At 35.6% G+C, this 17,350-nt stretch overlaps 1 pseudogene; it reads left to right on the top strand.

Moving 5' to 3' along the window:
• The first annotated feature begins 335 nt into the window (after positions 1–335).
• On the top strand, positions 336–3,363 carry LOC111999302 (protein EDS1L-like; annotated as a pseudogene).
• Positions 3,364–17,350: the final 13,987 nt, after the last annotated feature.

The following is a 17,350-nucleotide window of genomic DNA, read 5'->3' on the forward strand; positions in this document are numbered from 1 at the left end:
AGAAATTTCCTAGGAGAAATATGTTTTACCCCAATGACCACTCATATTTCCATATGCCTCCAATAACTTTTCATCTTTACAACAAAGTCTTTGGTCAATTACACAGCTTTTTCAAAACAAAAAAAAAAAAAAAAACAAAAGTTGAAGTCTTGGTGGATGATTGTTTAGTGTTTAATACCAAAAGTGGTCACCATCAACCCACTATGCACGTTATGATCTCCAAGAAAAAAACCCAATAAAACCAAACTGTATGTGCTATAAAATCAAACTAATTCACTTCTTCAAGCGCAAGTTTAAACAAGATCAACAAAAAAAAAACTTTTGAGCCAAAAAGGATGGCCATTTTAAACCTTGGAGAGAACATAAAAATAAACCCAAAGATAGTCAACAAAGCTTGTTCTCTTGTCATCTTTGGCTTTCTTGGGAATTGGTCTTTAAATGATTGGTATGTTGGAGAATCTTTTGGAGAAACCAAGATCAATCTTGAGTTGTTTCCTTCTCTTAAAAGTATAGGCATCGATGAACATGCCAAGGTCAACAATTACTACAAGAAAAAATGTTTATTGCAATGAAAAAACCATTGCAATAACATTAGAGTCATTGCAATAGTAGATACAAGATGTTGCAATAAAATTTGAGGTAATAGGTTTATGCAACAAAATTTTTTGTTGTAATAAACTCCAAATATTTTAATAATAACTTTGATGCAATGATATATATATATATATATTGTTGCAATAAATAATTTACTATTTTGAATATTTTGTAAGAATGGGCTATTACTTCACGAAACTTGTTGTAATAGATTACAAATAATTTAACAAAATAAATCGAATTAAATTACTTCAATGTTATCTTCATTGTAATAAATAATTAATTCATTTTGTCATTGACTATGAAATAATTGATACCAAGTTATTACAATGATATATTCATTGCAATTACATGTTTGTCATTGCAATAGATTGTAAAAGAATTAATATCAAATAATTGCAATGGTAACTTCGATGCAATAAACTCTTAATTCGAAATTTTCATTGCAATTTATTGTAAAAATAGTTGGTATCAATTTATTATAATGATTCTTTCATTTTAAGTTATTGCAACAATTTTTCCTAATATATTAAAGCTTCTATTACAGCTAAAAATATTTGTTATTGCAACTTATTATTATATCGTTGTAATAACTTGGTATCAATTATTTCATAGTCAATGACAAAATGAATTAATTATCTATTACAATGAAAATAACATTGCAATAATTTAATTCGATTTGTTTTGTTCAATTATTTGCAATCTATTACAACAAGTTTCATGAAGTAACAGCCTATTCTTACAAGATATTCAAAATAGTAAATTGTTTATTGCAACAATATATATATATATATATATATCATTGCATCAAAGTTATTATTAAAATATTTGGAGTTTATTGCAACAAAAAATTTTGTTTCATAAACCTATTACCTGAAATTTTATTGCAACATCTTGTATCAACTATTGCAATGACTCTAATGTTATTGCAATGGTTTTTTTCGTTGCAATAAACAATTTTTCTTGTAGTGAAATATGAACATGTTATTCAGGTGCAAAGGGTAGTGACAGAGAAGAAGCAAATACTGTTTACAGGAAACTCCACAGGTGGTTCAATTGCCAACCTTAAAACAATTTGGTTCTTGGAAAAATACTTGAGATCAGATTCACCAGATAACTACAAAATTTCACCTTCCTCACCTCTGTGTGACTTTTGGTTGTCCTCTAACTAGTAACCACATATTTTCCCATGCTCTTAGGCGTGAGAAATGGGCTCGCTACTTCATACATTTTGTCATGAGATATGACATTGTTACACGGATCTTATTTGCTTCAGTCTCATCCATTCTATTGGAATTTCAGAGAGTTCTCCAATTCCTCAATGAAAAATCCATAAATCTTGCACATGCATCCATCAACAACTTTGATGCTTCAAATTTTTACATGAAAGTAATGAAGAATGCATCATCTGTGGCAAGCCATGCTGCTTGCAACCTCATGGGAAACACAAACCTGCTATTGGAAACTGTGTCAAACTTCATTCCATTAAGCCCTTACAAGCCTTTTGGAACATATGTCTTCTACACTAGCAATGGAAAACTAGTTATCTTGAGGAATCCAAATGCTGTTTTGCAACTATTGTTTTACTCCTCTTAGTTGTGCCATGAAGAAGAATGTACAGATGTTGCCCAAAGAACTCTTCAACAACATATCGGCTATGAGAGTGAATTGCAAGACAGCTTCCAAATGCTAAATGAGATTTACTTGGAGCCACTAGAACAGCTTCCATTATCTTCAGACTCTACAGGTAGTGATACTGCAACAATTAATGCAGCCTTGAATGACCTTGGTTTGGTAAGTTCTATTCCCTTTGCTTGTTTCAACAAATTTGAAAATCTTGAATTCAATCTCTTTTTAAAAAATAATTTTTTTTAAACATGACTTGCAATAGACTATACAAAGAGAATTAAAAAAAAGGTATTTCAATGCTAGAAAATGTGTTGAATTTAGAGCACTGCTTACCAAAGAATTTTCTTAGTTATATCATTGTGCTAATTTCCTGTGTGATGGGTTCTAGAGCACAAGAACTAGAATGTGTCTTTGTGCTGCTGGAGAGCTGGAGAAGCGGAAGATTGGAAACAAAGAAAGCATCGATCTCAAGAAGCCAGATATTGAGAAAGCAATGAAATACCTTGAAGAAGACTACCAATTGAATTGTAGCCATCATGATCTAGGTTGTTATGATGCCTTCAAGCTTCAAGAAACCTCCAAGGATTTCGATAGTAATGTAAAGAGACTTGAACTAGCAGGCATATGGGATGAAATCATTGAAATGTTAAAAATGTATGAACTCCCAAACGCATTTGAGGGCCTAATAGACTGGGTATTGCTTGGAACAAGATACCACCGCCTTGTTGAGCCCCTAGATATTGCCAACTACTATAGACACTTGAAGAATGAAGACATAGGAGCTTATATGATAAAGGGCAGGCCGAAACATTACAGGTTCACGCAAAGATGGCACGAGCATGCTGAGAGGATGCCTATTGAATCCAGTGGAGAATCATGCTTTTGGGCCAGGTAGAGGAGTTGCACATTAAAATTAGCAGCCAAGGGTTTGAACCAATCAAGGAAGAGGTTTCGCTACTTGAAGCACAGGTACAGAATTGGATCAATCTTGGAGAGTTGAGTGGAGATGTGTTGCTAGAGAAATCCACATTCAAGAAGTGGTGGTAAGATCTCCCTAGAGAGCATAAGTTGACAACCTGCATCAAAGATTTATACGTTTCATGGTTGTCAAGCATGTTGGCTCCTTATAGTTGGCTACTGTCAACAACTTTCTGTTATCTTCTGTAGTTTTATGTTTAGGTTTGCAATTGCTCAGTAGGCTGTTTGTTGTGTTTTTTACTTTTTTCTTTCTTTATTTATCAAGAGTTTTATGCCAGCAACCAAAAAATATATTATTTTTATGTCATATGAAGTATGAACTACCAGTCGACTTAAACTAAAAAAGATTTTTTTTTTTTTTTTTTTTTTTGAAATAGTCTCATTCATTAAATTTTCTATCATTTTGTGATCTACTAAACATCCCGTAAAAACCCTAATTTTACATGGAAGATCTCATGGATGAATAGGGCTGTCCACAGGTTAGGTCAGCCCAAGTTTGGGCCTAACTTGCACTTAACCTAATTGGGTCGGATTGTTGCAAAATTGGCCCACACTCACCCGAAATACGGGTCGGACCTGCCGAGTTGGGTCATCAATTGGGGTGAGTCAAATTCAACAGTTCGACTGGTTTGGACCACATATTGGGCCAAATTTGTAGATTTTCATGGATTTAATTTTTTTGGGCCTTTTTGGCCAATATTATTGGGCTTTCTAAATGACAAGGATTTAAAAAAATTTTAAATCTTGTCATATTAGATTGGGCCTCTTTTTTACTTCACTTCTTTTAAAATGGGCGTTCAAGAGCTTGAATTTGTCCAAATTAATATTTCCTAATTGGCCAGTACCCTTTAAAATGGTCCTTCAAGCTTTGTTTGAAGCAATATCAATCCAAATTTATACTTCCCAAAACCCACATATTGACATTTGGGAACAAAAAAAAAAATACAAAGTAAAACCTGAGCCCAATAGCAAACAAATAAAAACACACAAAATACCATTTTTTTTACCACTACAAATCATTCACACATTACAACAAATATTTTCCAAATTGCCTAAGCCTAAAGGCCTGGGCACTGGGTAGTACCTCAAAATTGCCTCAAGAAAACTCAGGCATATAAAAGTTAATCTGAACACATTAAACCTACTAACCATTCCATACATCAAGTAATATTCTAGAACCACACAATAGCAAGCATTGCTACAAATACTAGAACATCTTCATAATTTCATATATATATATATATATATAGTAAGCCATAGAGGCAGTAGAGAAAGTAGTTACTACACACAAGTCTGTAAGGCAATAAACCACCAAGGCAGTAGGCAAATTCCCAGCAGTATATATAATTAGTTACAATTATGAAATACTATAAGTATTTCCAAAAAAATAGCTTTCCTAAAGTAGTAAAGAACTACTCTATTATCTCTAGTTAACAAGTCCATAACTTATAGAAAGGAAAGCCTACATAGATGATAAGTTTTCCTTCCTCTAAGCAAGAGTTCATGTATAGTTAGAAAAGCTATACATCTATCCAAAAAAGCTTCCAAAATATATCCAAAAAACTGCCTCCTATACAAAATGTGACCTTCCTTCCTCCTACAATACAAAGGGAAAAAAATTCATCAATAATATATAAAGACAAAGAACAAAAACTACAGATTGACCAAAAGAGAAGCAACAATATCAACAAAAATTACAAAGGCAGAATCATATCATTCATCAATACTAAATGTGGTACGGATACCACCATTGCTTGTGTAGGCACTAGAACTTGCTGCTGTTGTTGCTTGATTCAAAACTAGAAAAGAAAAAATTGAGGCAATATATTAAATTTTGCTCAAGTATATAACACATTTAATAACACTTAATAGACAAGAAGTTTGGAATTTAAACATATGAACGGTTTTAGACCCCTTAAACCAACCAGATTAACCTAGTTAATTAGCCAAGTGATTAACTTAGTCAATTTATGCAATTCTAGGTTATCACAAACATACAATCATATCAAAAATATAAAGCAGCGGAAATATAAAAGACACAATGATATGATCACCCAGGAAACCACACAGTAAAAACCTAGGGAGGATTTAACCTAGCTATCCTCAAGGTAAACCTGAATCCACTATGCGAAAGAATCGAAGTTCATACAAAAGGACTTACAAGCTCTCCGCTTGACTTCCTAATGCTACCCACCAGTAGAACTTACTGACACGACCACGTGCAAGCTCCGAATCCACGGACTCCTTCTTTCTTGGATTTTCCAATCAGCTACAAGCACTCACGCTTGTTATTCTTTAAGCTCCAATGGTAGCAACCGAGTTGATCATCAAGATGTTGATACTATCTCTACCTTGAAAACCATAAGCTTTGTGTAAAGGAAAGCTCCTCTAGATCTCACAAGAGATTTACACAAAACAAAAAAAATATGAGCAACAATACAACAGGAGCGACTCTGAAAACGTGGCTAGGGTTTTGCCTTTTATACCTAAGGTAAAAACAGAAAACCCAAAACGTTTAATAAGTTAGGGCTGAGTTAGAAAATTCTGCAGAAAAGCATTCTGCCCGAGATTCAATCAATCGAGTCTAACTTTCGATCGATCGAGCCAGGCCGAAATGCACCAATGTATCTACAGCCTCTCAATTCCAACTTTACATAAAAAAATATAACTTTAAGCAAGCCTAAACAAGACCAACCATATTGTTTTGATCATGGTTTACCAACATTACACATTAGAGTTCTAAATACATAAATTCCTAACTCTTTAACCTAACAAACTCCCCTTTTAGCAATCCGTGACAAAACACAAACACAAAGCTCAAAGTTTACAAGTAGAAAACACTTTACAAAAATAATGCTCATAAACACTAAAAATCAATCCTAACTACTATCCATCAGTTGCAAGTGTAGACAGCAGCTCAATTGAATCAACCTGTATGTTCCTGAAATACTCAACAAACACATAAACACATATGTGACAAAAAACAGTAAATAAACAGGTATAACATTCTTGTATGATTCACACAACACATAATAAAAACATATATCAATGAATAACTCAAAAATATAAATCAATAAGCAGTGAATCACAAGAAACAAGAATCATGTATATCAAAAACAATGTAACACCCAAAAACAGTTACTCCCCCTTACATGAATAGCCCCAAAACAATGATATACAAAGTGAAGCACCTAGATACAATCTAACATCTCCACTAGCTCCTCAAAACAAAAAAAAAAAAAAAAAAAAAAAAACCTTTCCCCCTAACTACAAAAACTCCTCTTCAGTGTCAAAACTCTACTCCCCCTTTTTGTGACGGAATGCCAAAGGACAATCACACGCCATCATCAAAAGGAGGTGGTGAGGGTGAACGAAGATGTTCTTCGTCGGCACGCAGAGCATGAATCTCGTTAAGAAAGTCCACCAAAATCTGACTATGAGCCGCCTAAATAGTCATGACAATCTCCAAGGTACGACGAATATCAAAGTCATCCGAAGGAGGTGGAGGAACATCAGCTGCAGCAACATCACCAGCAGGATCAGGAACATCCTCATCAGCAGGACCTATAGAAGAAGAAGGAGGAGGTGCACTACCAAAAGGCTCGGACTTAGGGTGTTTCGAGCCAGCTCGAAGATGAGCAGCCCTCTGTTTAAGAAAAGATGCACCTATGGGAGCAATCACATGAACGGGCTCAAAGGAAGGGAAACCACTAAGATTAAGATAAAGCAAAATCCTATGAATAAAAATAGGATGAACAAGAGCATGAGAAGAAGATGAACTCCTATAAACTTCGTTCAAAGAACGAAGAAATAAATGGGAAAAACTGATAGGAGTATCAATGACAAGAGCATGCAAAAAGACACACCGCTCGAGAGGAATGGTGTGAAGATGAGAAATGGGCTAGATAGAATGACAAGCTATCCTAAAGAAGAGATAGTGCAACTCAGATAGCTCAGCAGAGGTGATACTAGGATCAAAACCCCACTAGATAGAAGACCCAATGATGTAAGACATGACATCACTCAACAGAGTAGACTCAACATAAGGGTAGACTGGGTGTTGGACCAAGGGTACCCTTAGAGCATCAGCCACTACCGTAGGAGTAATGGAGTACTCTACGCCTCGTATCCAACTCTTTACTAAAGTGTTGGAATCATAGATGCAGATAGAGATGTTCAAGAAGAACTCTCTAATCAAGGTAGCTAGAGGAGGAGGATTAGAAACATCCAATAGAGCTAACCAGCCCCGACGCTCAAAATTTTCCCTAATGGCAAGATCAATCTCATCTAAAAGAATAGAACGATCAGCCCAAATCTTTCTCTTAAGGTTCAGCTTCTCATAAATCTCTTGGTTTTTCTCACTCGGAAATCTCTCTCGGTCAAAGGAGGGAGGGGAAGGACTAGGTGAGGGAACAAACCTACGAGCCCTAGTCTTCCTAGGCATAGTGCTAAGGAAAGGACAAAGCTACAAAAAGAAAACCAAAAAAACACAAAAACCAAGGGCAGACTGCAAGTTAGGACAAAAAGATATAGAACAACAATCTATATGATGCATGAACAACCACAATGTCATGATGCATGTACTAATGCAGTAAGCAAAGTTCAAATTAAGTTCAATTGCACAAAATTGGCTTGAGCATAGAGTTTCTAACAAAAACCCTAAAAATTTGAAAAACCACGTGAATGTTTTGAAACATAATTGATGAATTGAGCATTACATGACACAACACACAAATTATAATGCCTAATTACATCAAAACAACAAGCCAATTTCATCAATTTCGACTTAATTGAACAAAAACCCCAATTCAGATTCAATGCAAGCCCTAGAATTTTAATTTTTCTCAAAACCCAAAATTGATCAAATTAAACTATCCATATCAAGTCTAAATCATGTCCCCATAAAAACCCATTGATCAATTTCACAAAATAAGGCTTGAATTAGCAAAAATCCCAAAATATGCAAAGTCTGAAAATATCCCTCAAATGCATGAGTTTATGCATGAAAACATGAAATAAAATTCAAAAGGAATGGAAAAAAGGTCTTACCGGTGTTAGAAAAGGAAAACCTTGCAAAAATTTCGGAGGAAAACGACAAAAAATTGAAGGTGGAGCCTTGCCGATTCGGAAAGAGAGAAAAAGGTTTGAAAAGTTTTGAAAAAGTCAAAAACATTATTTTAAAAAACCTGATTCGCGATATTAGATTGATCAAAAATCACATTCGATCGATCAAATCACTCCGAGACTTTTAAAAGAATTGAAGCACATTTTCGATCGATCAAAAAACAGAATGGATCGATTGAAATAGGCAGAGGTTCAAAAAAAATTTTAAGAAAAAAACACAGTTTTTGAAAGGACAAACACCTTTTGATACAAACTCCTCAAAGCATTAGAATTGATGAACAAAATGCATGAGTATGAGATGGAATGCCTTTTCAAAAACCCAAGTTTTAATCCCAATTTCTCTAAAGAAAATTTCATCCATTCTCCCTTTAAGTTCTCAAGCAAAAAAAATGTTTTGCATAATACTCAAGGTATTTTCAAACTTGGTTGGTCAGACCAAAACCACACACAATACCATGTACAGTATTTAGCAAAGAGTAACTTGTGTAGTGTGTGCAAACTAGCAAAAACTTGAGATACATGTGAGGTAATATGTGAATAGAAATCAATCACAAAGTCTACAAAATTCATCACACAAAATTTAAAAGAGACTATCACCAAAAGAGTTACATCATACAACTCCCACATCTCCTAGAACATAAGCTTGCAATCATGTAAGTTTCTTGAATTTTGCCTCATTATTTTGTGAATTGGCATCAAGCCTAATAGTACACACCAATTTTAATTATGTGAAATGGCATCAAGCCTAATAGTATACACCAATTTTAAGTATTAAGCAATTAACCGAGGCTACACCTTATGTTCTTTTTGTGCATGTGTTACACTTTCTCGAGCACAAAATCTTATGATATGCACTAAGATGTTCATGATTGGCTAGTGAATAATGGTGATATGGTTATTTATGCCTTTCTCAAAAGGATCAAGTCCGACAGTCAAATGACATGTGACTTCAAGATTAAGACAAAGTAAAAAACACCATAAACATCTTTCCCACACAACATGCACTACAAAGTTTCAACTAGTCAAGTGCAACAAATATGCTTATCAAAGCTAAACAAGGTACACAAGACATGTTATGTGTAAATAAATTGACCAACCTTGTTTTCAAAAACCAAGAAAAATAGTGCCAAACAAATTTTTGCTTTTCCCTTTTTTTTTTTTTTTTTTAATTAAAAGAGAAAACAAATAAATCCTAGAATGAAATGCATGAATGTAATGCAATGCAAGTCCTAGAAAGAAAAACACAAAAACACAAACACCAAAGAACAATGGTCACAAAGGAATGAGCAATGAAGCGCAAGGACCATAAAAGCCAAAAGAGACTAGGGACACCGAAGCACACCAATAACTTGACGAAGTGTCTCAAACTTACTTCCATCAAGCAGTTTGGTAAAGATGTCAGCATTTTGACAATCAGTAGGGATATACTCAAGAACAACAATTTTCTTTTCAACCAAATCCCTAATAAAGTGATACCTAAGTTCAATGTGTTTGGTCTTAGAGTGCTGAACAGGATTCTTGGATATATCTATAGCACTAGAATTATCACAATAGAAAAAAATGGTGTCTTAAGGAATCCCATAATCACACAAAAGCTTTTTCATCCAAAGGAGCTAAGAATAACAACTTCCAGCAGCAATATATTCTACCTCAACAATGGGTAAAGAAACAGAATTTTGCTTCTTACTCATCCAAGCCACAAGATTAGCTCCAACATAAAAACACCCCCAGTGGCGCTTTTTCTGTCATCAGCATTCCCAGTCCAATCAGAATCAGAAAAACCAGCAAGAGACAAATTAGACTCTTTGATATAAAATAATCCATAACCATAGGTTCCACTCACGTATTTAATAATTCTCTTAACAGCATTTAAATGAGAAACTTTAGGATTAGACTGAAATTTAGAGCAAACACCAACACTAAAAGAAATATCATGCCGACTAGCAATCAAATACAAAAGATATCCAATCATGCTTCTATACAAAGTAACATCAACAGACTCACCTGAAAGATCAATTGTTAATTTTACATTAGCAACCATCAGTGTTCCAGCATGATCAGTCTTGTCCAGTCCAAATCTTTTAACTAGATTTCTTACATATTTAGCTTGATTGATGTATATTCCTGACTCCGTTTGCTTTACCTGCAATCCTAAAAAGTAAGTCAGTTCACCAACCATGTTCATTTCAAACATCGCCTTCATTTCATCTGCAAAAGAATAAGCAAGAGAATCATTAATAGCACCAAAAACAATGTCATCAACATAAATTTGAGCTACAATAAAACCAGTCTTATCCTTTCTTATGAAGAGAGTTGTATCTGCAGATCCCCTTTTGAATCCATGCTCAGTGAGATATGCAGTCAATCTGTCATACCAAGCCCTAAGAGCTTGTTTCAACCCACAGAGGGCTCTCTTTAATTTGTAGACACCATTCAATCTGTGAGGATCAACAAAGCCTTCAGGTTGTTCAACATATACTTCTTCTTGTAACATCCCATTCAAGAAAGCACTCTTGACATCCATTTGATATAACTTGAAGTTTAGGTGACTTACTATGACCAACAATATTTGGATAGATTCTAACCTTGCTACTGGTACAAAAGTCTCATCAAAATCAATTCCTTCCATTTGTGTGTACCCCTGTGCAACAAGTCTTGATTTGTTTCTGATCATAGTGCCATGTTCATCCGACTTGTTCTTAAATATCCACTTAGTTCCAATCACATTTACACTCTTTGGTCTAGGAACTAATTCTCACACATCATTCCGAACGAATTGATGAAGCTCTTCATGCATGGAATTTACCCAATCAACATCTTGAAGTGCTTCATCCACCTTCTTTGGTTCAAATTGGGACAAATAGCATGAGTGAGTGATCACATTCAAGGCTTTTGATCTCAATCTCATGTTATCACTCAGACTACCCAATATATTAGTGAAGGGATGATTTAGTCTCACTCTAGAAGATGGACCTTTAACTAAAGATGTGGAGGTACCTTTCTGTTTAGATGGAGGACTGAGCTCACTTTGTACCTGTTGATTTTCACGAACCAGAGTAGATGGTTCTGAACTTGATGGTACAGAAGCTGTATCATTTAATAACAACAGCTCTTCCTCACTATGTTTCCCAACACACTCAGCAGGGAATGAATCGTCAACTTCTAGAGACTTATCTTGAGCAAGAGCAGTGCTTTCTGAAAGTGTTTCTGAACACACTTCATCATTTATCACAACATTTAAAGATTCCATGACTGTTTTGGTTCTCAGATTGTACACTCTATAAGCTCTACTAGTGGAAGAGTATCCTAGAAAGTATCCTTTATCACTTTTTGCATCAAACTTTTCTAGGTTCTCTTTATCACGTAGTATGTAACAATCACTGTCAAATATCCTGAAATATTTGACAACAAGTTTCTTCCTTCTCCAGAGTTCATAGGTAGTTTTCTTGGAGTCAAGTCTGAAATACACTCGGTTGAGGGTATGACAAGCAGTGTTGACAGCTTCTCCCCAGAAGGATTTTGGCAAATTTTTGTTGTGTAGCATAACCCGTGCCATCTCCTAAACAACCCTATTTTTCCTTTCCACAATCTCATTCTGTTGAGGTGTCTTGGGTGAAGAGAACTCTTGATGAGTGCCTTGATCATTGTAGAAAGTAGCCAGCTTGGTATTCTCAAATTCTCTTCCATGATCACTTCTTATTCTGGCTATCACAGTATCTTTCTCAACCTGCAATTTCTTGCACAGATGTATCATCTTCTCAGGAGCCTCAGCTTTATCTTTCAAAAGCACAACCCAAGTATATCTAGTAAAGTAATCTACAATAACTAGAATATACTTCTTTCCACCCAAACTCTGAACTCTGGCAAGACCCATGAGATCAATGTGTAATAGCTTTAAAGGTCTTGAAGTTTGAACACTCGTCACCAACGGATGCTTGGATTTCACTTGTTTACCTATCTGACATGGTCCACAAATGCACTTATCTATCTTCTCAAATTTAGGTAAACCAATAACTGCCTCACATTTGGAAATCTTCTCTAACTGCTTATGACTGGCATGTCCCAACCGTTGATGCCACAAATCAACTTGATCGATCTTTGCACTAAAGCACTTGTTGTTCACACTTGGTGTTATGTCATAACAGTTGTCAGCTGTCCTTACTCCAACACACATACAGTCACCCCCTCCATCAAGTATCTCACATTCATACTTGGTGAAAAGAACATTTAATCCATTGTCACAAATCTGGCTTATGCTGAGTAGATTGGCCTTTAGTCCATCAACATACCAAACATCTTCAAACACTAGCAATCCTGAAATATCCACAATTCCAATGCCTCTGATCACAGATTTGCTTCCATCTCCAAAAGTGACTATACTAATCTTTCTTTCAAAGAGTGTCTTGAATAAACCTTTGTTTCCTATCATATGCCTGGAACAACCACTATCCAAATACCAAAAACAAGAATCTCGTGCCTTTAAGGCGGTTAAAGCAGTGTAACATAAATAATTCTTATCACATATGATTTTACCAAGATACTCAAGGAAAGATTCAACCAAAACAACAAGAGGCAAAGACAACAAGTAGACAAGTTGATATATAAGCAAAAAGTTTTTCCAAAAATCCATCACAACAAGGGTTAAGAATCAGCTCAGAGATCAAAAAATCTCAAATAAGAGAGCTACCTGCTCTAATACCACTTGAACGATTTTAGACCTCTTAAACCAATCAGATTAACCTAGTTAATTAGCCAAGTGATTAACTTAGTCAATTTATGCAATTCTAGGTTATCACAAACATACAATCATATCAAAAATATAAAGCAGTGGAAATATAGAAGACACAATGATATGATCACCCAGGAAACCACATGGTAAAAACCTGAAGAGGATTTGACCTAACTATCCTCAAGGTAAACCTGAATCCACTATGTGAAAGAATCAAAGTTCATATAAAAGGACTTACAAGCTCTCCGCTTGACTTCCTAATACTACCCACCAATAGAACTTACTAACACGACCACGTGCAAGCTCCGAATCCACAGACTCCTTCTTTCTTGGATTCTCCAATCAGCTACAAGCACCCATGCTTGTTATTCTTTAAACTCCAATGGCAGCAACCGAGTTGATCATCAAGATATTGATACTATCTCTACCTTGAAAACCCTAAGCTTTGTGTAAAGAAAAGCTCATCTAGATCTCACAAGAGATTTACACAAAACAGAAAAATATGAGCAACAATACAATAGGAGCGACTCTAAAAATGTGGCTAGGGTTTTGCCTTTTATACCTAGGGTAAAAACAAAAAACCCAAAACGTTTAATGAGTTAGGACTGAGTTGGAAAATTCTGCAAAAAAGCATTCTGCTCGAGATTCGATCGATCGAGTCTAACTTTCGATCGATCGAGCCAGGACGAAATGCGCCAATGCATCTGCAGCCTCTCGATTCCAACTTTACATTAAAAAAAAAATATAACTTTGAGCAAGCCTAAACAAGACTAACCATATTGTTTTGATCATGGTTTGCCAACATTACACATTAGAGTTATAAATACATAAATTTCTAACTCTTTAGAACCTAACAACATATTACCTAAGTCATGAAATTCATGCTCTAAGGCATCGATCTCGTCCTTTAACTTGCGAAAAGAAATTGGGATAGGGGCTTGTAGCCAGTTTTGAGCACAAACAAGATTTTGAACCATGAGAGGAGAAAGTGAACTTCGAAATAGATCAAGTATGAGCTCTCTAGTACTAAATGCCGATTTAGAAGCAACTGTAGAAATAGGTACAGCCAGCACATCCCTAGCCATTTTGGACAACACTTGGTACCTATTTGAATTGGCTTTCCACCACCCCAAAATCTCAAATTTCACATCCCTTCTACTTTCACAACTTTCAACCAAATATTTTTCAATCTCATTGCTACACCCTATAGACTTCTCAGCCTCCAAGAAACACTCATATCGAGAATTAACCATCGCATATGGAATAGTACAACCAATTGTATCACCTTCTATGTGTGTCCTTTCACTCTCACTTGGTACTCCCACATTTGGTAAATCAACACGAGTAATAATCATACAACCTATCCATGGTCTTCCATACTAAATCAACCATCTCATCAGCCACTTCATCCCCATAAATTTCAGAAAAAGAAAACTTCAAAAACCTCATTTTTTTTTCTTGGATCAAGAACCATAGCCACATACAGAAGTTGATTAATTTTATCCCATTTCCCCCAATACTTTCAAATTTAGCTTCCATTTTAGTTGCCATGTTTTTCAAGAGATGATTTTGAGATTTAATTAAATGATCAATATTCTCTTGAATCTCAAACATCTCATCAGAGAAGGTATTTGAAGTAACATACAAAGAACCAGAGAACTTCTTTGTTGCATTGTAAAAAAGTTTCAAGAAACCCACAAACATCCTACAATTTTGAAAATCAACCCCACAAGGAGATCCCAAACCACCACTATTTTCCTTGTTCATAAAGTATGAAGAATAACTATCATCCTCAAAGTCCATTCTTAATAAGAGTTCAAATAGCGTTGAAAACACTATGAACATTTAGACCCCCAAACAACAAATTACCAATTCAAGCTTTATATCAAATAATGTATGTGCGGAAAAATGATAACAAGCTTATAACAGAATTGATAAACAATCTAAACTATAAATAATCACAATTACAGTAGTAATTAAATGGTAAAGATAAAAGGAAGAGAGATGCAAACACAAGGACAACACACGATGTGTTATCGAAGAGGAAACCGAAGCCCTCGGCGTAAAACCTCTCCGCCACCCTCTAAACGGTCAATAATCCACTAGAAAATGTAGTTGGGATACATAAACAGCAATAGACCCTCCAAGTCTAATCTATCCAGGTACCTAAGCCCTCCAAGCTTCTTGCTCCAACGAGGTTGCACCGAACCTTTTTCTTCTCTAGCTTACCGGATTCCACTATAGCCCATAGCATCAACAAATAATTATTAGTGCATTCCAAACTGCTTTCCTTAGCACCAAAAGAACCTTCTCACAGACATGGGTATGGTGAGAAAAGGATTTGATCAAGAACCTCTCAAGGATGTATCAATGGAGAGGAAAAGAGTAGAAGAATTTGAAGAATCTCTTTGTGAAGATTGTGGATGAGGCAATCTTGTTTTTTCTATAGGGTTTCTCTCTAAAAATTATCTCTCGAAACTCTCTACATTTTGTGGGTTTAAGGGGTACTTATACTAGGGTGAGAATGGAATACGAAGAGTCAGTTTTTCCCAAACATGGTGGTTTGGCGACTTGGCCTTGCGATTGTGCTGAGTCACGAGTTTAAGCCACGAGCTAACGGCCTGGCCAACCTGGGAATTTTATCCTGTAGTGCAATAGCTGGCATGACTCTTCAACTCTCTTGCATGCTCCACACGTGTGCTAACTTTGACGGCTTGCTAGTCACGAGTCACTCGCGAGTCCAGCCGTGAGTCTCTGCATCCTTACACAATCTTGAGCAATTATTCACACTCTCTCACTCACTACCCTTACATGATTCCCACCTAAATACAGTGTTACTAATTATTAAAATACAAGCAAATTTGACACGGAATAAAGCTAAAAAGATGGTTGATTAAATTCAACCTTACACTTAAGAACACTTTCTCAAATTTTTTAACAATATCTAACATGAGGTAGGTAGAGTTCCACCTAGTAAGTACATCTAGACTTAGTAAACACTTGGATTCAATACCTAATCTCTCCATAAAACTCCTAAAAGTTTGATTTCTATTTGGTGAGGACTTCACATACCTCACCACTTCACGCACCCTAGCAATGGACGCATCAATTTCTTTCAAACCATCCCCCACAATCAGATTTAGAATATGTGCACAACACCTCATGTGCAAGAACTCATGTTCTAAAACAGTCCCCTTCCAATCTTTAGTTATTGTTTGTAAAAATTTAATGGTAGCACCATTAGAGGAAGCATTATCCACTATCAAGGTATGCCATCACCCCCCTCACGCAAACACATCTTAATCTTTCTACCTTTAGTCTCCCCCCTATGGTCTTCAACTTGACAAAAATTCAAAATTCTCTTATGCAAGTTCCAACCATCATCAATAAAATGACATGTGAGGGACATATAACTGAGATTTTGAATACTAGTCCATGTGTCTGTAGTAAGGCACACGCTATAACCTTTCTAGGCTTCCCTTGGTTTCTCTCTCTGAAAACCATAAATGCCAATCACATCCCTAGCTACAATTTGACGAGATGGGATATTCCTAATTTGCAACTTAGGTTGTAAGGTAGTTGAATATCTTTGAAACCCATATCCTTTAACAAACCTAAAAGGCAACTTATCTATTATAATCATTTTAGGAAGTGCCTTCCTAGAAGCCTCAACAGTAAAGGCTGTTGATACAAGCTGAAACCCTTCCTCCCTATTCATTTTGGTTCAAATGCTAAGGCTTGTTGCCCTTTAAGTGCATTTTTATTAGGGTTCTTAACACAGTTTGGCACATGATTCAATAAATTAGTAGTACCATGCCCCTTACTATTAGCATGATAAGTTTTTTGGCAATATTGGCAAACAACCTTAAATTGACCCTCACTAATATTTATTTTCTTCAAAATGATCCCAAGCAGTAAACCTTTTCCTATTATTACCACAATCAGCAGCTATCTCACTCACCTTGGCTTTACCATTAGGTTTAGGTAGAAGTGCCTCAGCATTTAGTTGGAGTGGCAACAGGTTCAGCTTGGGAAGTGGGTGTTGTTTGGGAAGGGGGTGCATCACTAGAGGGTTCCATAACCTAAAGACATCAAATTTAAGCATTAGCAAACTACCATAACAATGATACTACTAACCCAGGAACAAGAACACACACAAGTGACACAACTACAACAGGTCAAAGCGACAATAAAAACAACAACAAAAGTAACAAACAAATAATAACAAGAAGTTAAAAGAGAAACAACAGAAGAGAAATGATACCTCAGAGAACTCTTAGCTATTAGGGATTTGAC

Source organism: Quercus suber, unplaced genomic scaffold (genome assembly GCF_002906115.3).
Source record: "Quercus suber isolate HL8 unplaced genomic scaffold, Cork oak 2.0 scaffold_30, whole genome shotgun sequence".
Lineage (NCBI taxonomy): Eukaryota > Viridiplantae > Streptophyta > Magnoliopsida > Fagales > Fagaceae > Quercus > Quercus suber.